Raw genomic sequence first — 6,000 nt, 5'->3', positions numbered from 1 at the left:
TGGGCTCATTTAGTAGTTTTTACCTGATAAAGTAGAAGCCTGTTGAAAAATAATGTTAAAAGCGCAATTTAAATTCCTAAAACATACATTGAAAATTATGCTGTTGCTGCTTCATGTTTTTGATTTATGGCCAATTGTCATAACACAGGTTTTAGATGTCCAAATTTATATCAATATGCTGAAAAAAATGTGAGATATTTTGAAGGCCAATACATATAACTTACTCACAACACACAGGTGTTACCTTGTAAACTGCACACGGACCAATATTTACCAAGCGTTCACTCAAGACAGGAATTGATTACTGTTCTACAGTAATCAATAGCGCGCACAAATTAATCAGTCATGTCGATATTGTATTGAAATCAATGGAACTAGGACAATAACCGTGCTGATGTACCGTTTGCACTCTTCTAACAGACAAACCTCAATGAACTTGGGTATAATACATATATCTGTCGTAGACATTTATCATCTTATATCTCTATATCTCTATATTGGAAAATGTCAACGAATCCCCACCTCACATCGGCTTCTAAACAGCGACAGGGGTTGGCTTTCATTTCAAGATAGCTAAACCCTTAAATCCAGTAACTCATGTGAGGCCAGAGACGTTTATGGGAGGAGCGCCAGGTTTTTTTCCTAGCCAGCTAGGTCTGAAAATTAAAGCTGCGTTCTAAGTCCCACTATGGACTGGCGCGTATGACAAAAACATTGGTACTAAACCAAAGATATTGATCTGTTTTAAGCAATTTTGTGAGATTGTGATGACTATAAACTTTAATACTTAATATCATAAATCGGAGATAAAAAGGATGTGTACTTCTTGTAAATCTTGCGTGGTGAAACAAGTTCATCTGAGAAATGTAGTAACAAGTTCTGTCCACAATAGGGAAGTTAGCGTACATTTGAACAACAATGACATCTATTTCTTCCTACTTTAACCATAGAGAGAGTTTAACAATGCTCCTAAGCACAATTTAACCAGTCGCTTTAGACTAGAGTGTCCGTAGGGTCTGTGCATCAGGCTGAACATTTGACCTCCCTACTGACAGGCCTCAGAGTGACAGACAAGGCACCTATATTTCCATATAGAAAATGTCAGGGAGCTTTTTGCTGGTTGCCTGTAGCCTATCTAATTGCTGATACTGTATGTGGTTTCATTTGGAGAGCTTGCTATGGAGAGTGCACTGGACAGTTTACTGGAGTTACTGTACCTGATGGCTTGTACTGTAATCCTTTTGTATGGTGTGTGTGTGTAGCTTTATTATGGCTTTCTAAGCATGAAACTGTGTTTGCGTGTGTGTTGTATAGTATGATGTCTTGCTGTGCATTAGGTACTTTCAGTGTGAGCAGAGAGAGACAGAAACACAGGCCTCTATCACCAGAATGTGATACCTGCAGATAAAATGAGTGTGATGTTCATCACCGTTTCCAGTCACCACCTAAATACTGTATATCACCACCACTGTGTGAAGGCAGAGGAGACACTGAGAAAAAAAGTGACTGGATGGAACACGCTAAGGAAAATAAACGCAGTGATTAACAGTGTGCAATGTATATGCACATACAGCATGGGTTCCACTTTAACTTCATAGGACGTGTCAATCACACTGTCAATCAAAGCTATGTCTTCCCAGGCATAAAACGTATTGTGTTCCTATGGATTCGTGGTTTCTCTGGATTCCAACTAAAGCTATGTTTTACTTATGTGCAAAAATAAATGATTGAAATGTGCTGTGCTCATACTGTACCTCCACATCATTGTCTATGGGGATAGAATCCACAATATTATTGGTCACAAGTATCAAGGTAGAAAGTTCAAAGAAAAACAGAGACAAGCAAAGATAGACCTCAAGGAAAAACCAACAAATCGATAGAAGAGAGAGTTGGAGAAGGGGATCTGCAGAGACAGAGAATGGAGGCTCAGAGACAGATTAAAAAGATAAAGGATGAAAGATAGAAAGTATGGGTATAGGTCAGAAAGAAAGTGTGACTATGACTGTAGGACAGAGAGTTGACTTCTTCCTGTCATATACAGCAGAGGAGTCTGGTGGGAGGATGGGCTCATTGTAAAAGAAAATGTTTTATTTATTTCACCTTTATTTAACCAGGTAGGCAAGTTGAGAACAAGTTCTCATTTACAATTGCGACCTGGCCAAGATAAAGCAGTTCGACACATACAACGACACAGAGTTACACATGGAGTAAAACAAACAAACAAACAAATAATGGCTGGAATGGAATCAGTTGAAAGGTACCAAAACATCAAACACATGGAAACAACACATTTGACTCTATTCAATTGATTCCAGCCATTGCAATGAGCCCGTCCTCCTATAGCTCCTTCCACCAGCCTCCTCTAACGGTGCATTCAGAAAGTACTCAGACCCCTTGACTTTTTCCACATTTTGAACCGATTGAACATCAATACATGATTCCATATTTATTATTTCATAGTTTTGATATCTTCACTATTATTTTATAATGTCGAAAATAGTACAAATAAAGAAAAACCTTGAGTAGGTGTGTCCAAATTTTTGACTGGTACTGTATACAAAAGTATGTCAACACCCCTTCAAATTAGTGGATTCGGCTATTTCAGCCACACCTGTTGCTGACAGGTGTATAAAATCACGCACACAGCCATGCAATCTCCATACACAAACATTATCAGTAGAAAAGGCCCTTCAACAAAGTACTGAGTAAAGTTTGAATGCTTATGTAAATGTAATATTTACATCGTTTTTTTAAACACATTTGCGAACATTTCTAATAACCGGTTTTTGCTTTGTCATTATGGGGTATTGTATGTAAATTGATGAGGGGGAAAAAAGATTTAATACATTTTTAAAATAAGTCTGTAACGTTACAAAATGTGGAAAATGTGAAAGGGTCTGAATACTTTCCTTTATGCACTTTACAGAGTAGGCCTACGCTAAAGCCACAAACCTTCACATCTCCTTTATGATTTACTTACCGTCTGAGAGTAGGAGTGGGGGAAATGTTTAGGAAATAAGTCTGCTTCATAAAGAGAGTGTGTTTGTGTGTGAGAGGGAGAACTGGTGTGAAAGATAAGAAAGCATTAATCAGATATTTACTACCCCAACTTGAAATCCCCATCGGAAGGGGAAGGCTGTTTCTACACCAATGCTTTCAAACCCTTCAGTTGTTTTTTTCTATCTTTAATACCCCACTCAAAGCTCCACACATGCATGCTTTTAGAGCTCTTATTGAATTACAAAAACCCTCGTATCCTGCCACCATATCTCCTCTGTACTTCTCATCTGAGGTAGGCAGCCTCATCTCTGAGAACAGGAAGTACCTGGAGCCATGTGAGTGGTTTGTCTTTAGTCTGTGCTGTTATTTACCCCATAGACAGAAATAGAGGTATGAAAAGCTTACCCGTTAAATGTTGCTTTTGAAGGGAAAAGACTGTGTACAAATTATAAGTGGGTACTATTACGACCTTTGTAACCCACTGCAACTGAAATTGCCATGCGAAACTGCGAGTGAATCGCTTCCAAGAAAGACTGCGAGTGAACCATTACTAAGAAAGTTTCATAATAGCCATTGGATAATAACCATTGTATTAGAGGTTGACGTTGTCCTTTCTGGTTTTAGTCCCACTTCAATTATTGATCAGTTCCCAGAACATTCGTTAGGTTGCTGCACATTTTCTCATGAAGACAAAAACTTTCCAGTCATGCTGATGATTATACAATGTTTGTTACAAAAACGTTCCAAGTCTCATTTCATAAATCTTTCAAAACGTGATGAAGGAAAACAAAAAATACAGTGTTAGAAGTAGACGGCATATGAAGAGGATGGGAATATTTTCAGAACTCCGAAATTGTGAGCTGTTTCCTGTTTGACCATATTAGACAAAAAAAAAAACACAAAAGACCACAGCTATCGCTTGTTGGTGCAGAGTTGGTTCAATCCCACATATTCTTTAACTACGCATCTTTTGAAAAAAAATATGTTTTTAATCGAGGTTCAGATATAATCTACTAAAAGAGAGGACATCTTCATTTCGTCCAGATTTATAAATCTAGTCAGAAATGCAGGATTTAGATGAACTGTTAAACAATATACAGTATATAATTGTGTAAAAATGTACTGTACAACTTTAAACAATGCACATAATATAATTCCTATATTGAGATGCCTGAAATGGTCCCCCGTCTTATTTTAAATCTTGGATACCTTGGATACCTTCTACATATGGGACTAAATGTTGTTCTAATGTCCTATGAATGAAATGATGTGTCAACATATGTACAAAATATGTTGTGTTTGTATGATTAAATGCTATTCGAAGTAATTAATACAAAATGCTGTGTCTCTATATCACCTACAATACAGTCCTCCTTTAAGAAGCAACCAATTTGCATGCTGAGAATGTTGTGGTAATATTAGGTCAAACTTAAATAGAACATTTTCTAAATGTTCTGAGGACCTCCAAGACACCTGCTCGTCGAATCATGGGCATGAATATGGAGTTGGTCCCCGATTTGCTGCTATAACAGCCTCCACTCTTCTGGGAAGGCTTTCCACTAGATGTTGGAACATTGCTGCAGGGCCATGCTTCCAGTCAGCCATAAGAGCATTAGTGATATCGGGCACAGACTAGGCCTGGCTCGCAGTCGGCTTTCCAATTCATCCCAACTGTGTTCGATGGGGTTGAGGGCAGGGCTCTGTGCAGGCCAGTCAAGTTCTTTCACACTGATCTTGACAAACCATTTTTGTATGGACCTCGCTTTGTGCACGGGGGCATTGTCATGCTGAAACAGGAAAGGGCCTTCCTCAAACTGTTGCCACAAAGTTGGCAGCAAAGAATCGTCTAGAATGTCATTGTATACTGTAGTGTTAAGATTTCCCTTCACTGGAACTAAGGGGCCTAGCCCAAACCATGAAAAACAGCCCCAAACCATTACCATCCTTCTCCACCAAACTTTACAGTTGGCACTATGCATTGGGGCAGGCAGCATTCTCCTGGCATCCGCCAAAACTAGATTAGCCCGTCAGACTGCCAGATGGTGAATAGTGATTTATCACTCCAGAGAACGCGTATCCATTGCTCCAGTCCCTATAGCTGCGAGCTTTATACCACTACAGCCGACATTTGGCATTGCGCATGGTGATCTTAGGCTTGTGTGTGGCTGCTGAGCAATGGAAACCCATTTCATGAAGCTCCCGATGAACAGTGCTGTGAGATTTTGTGGCCTACCACTTCTCAGCATAGCCATTATTGCTCCTAGACATTTCCACTTCCCCATAACAGCACTTACAGTTGAGCGGGGCAGCTCTAGCAGGGCATACATTTAAAGAACTAACTTGTTGGAAAGGTGCTATCCTTTGCTAACACATATGGAATCATGTAGTAAGCAAAAAAACAAATCTAAATATATGTTATATTTGAGATTCTTCAAAGTAGCCATCCTTTGCACACTCTTGGCATTCTCTCAACCACCTTCACCTGGAATGCTTTAACAGTCTTGAAGGAGTTCCCACATATGCTGAGCACTTGTTGGCTGCTTTGCCTTCCCTCTGTGGTCCAACTCATCCCCAACCATCTCAATTAGGTTGAGGTCGGGGGATTGTGGAGACCAGGTCATCTGATGCAGCACTCCATCACTCTCCTTCTTTGTTAAATAGCCCTTACACAGGCTGGAGGTGTGGTGGGTCATTGTCCTGTTGAAAAACAAATGTTAGCCCCACTAATCCTGTTTCGACACACCTCATGGCTTGGTTTTTGCTCTGACATGCACTGTCAACTGTGGGACCTTATATAGACAGGTGTGTGCCTTTTGAAGTCATGTCCAATCAATTGAATTTACCACAGGTGGACTCCAATCAAGTTGTAGAAATATCTCAAGGATGATCCATGTAAACAGGATGCACCTGAGCTCAATTTCGAGTCTCATAGCAAAGGGTCTGAATACTTATGTAAATAAGGTATCTCTGTTTTTTATTTTTAATACAGTTGCAAACATT

Source organism: Oncorhynchus tshawytscha, linkage group LG20 (assembly GCF_018296145.1).
Source record: "Oncorhynchus tshawytscha isolate Ot180627B linkage group LG20, Otsh_v2.0, whole genome shotgun sequence".
Lineage (NCBI taxonomy): Eukaryota > Metazoa > Chordata > Actinopteri > Salmoniformes > Salmonidae > Oncorhynchus > Oncorhynchus tshawytscha.
Note: the sequence above shows the minus strand (reverse complement) of the source record.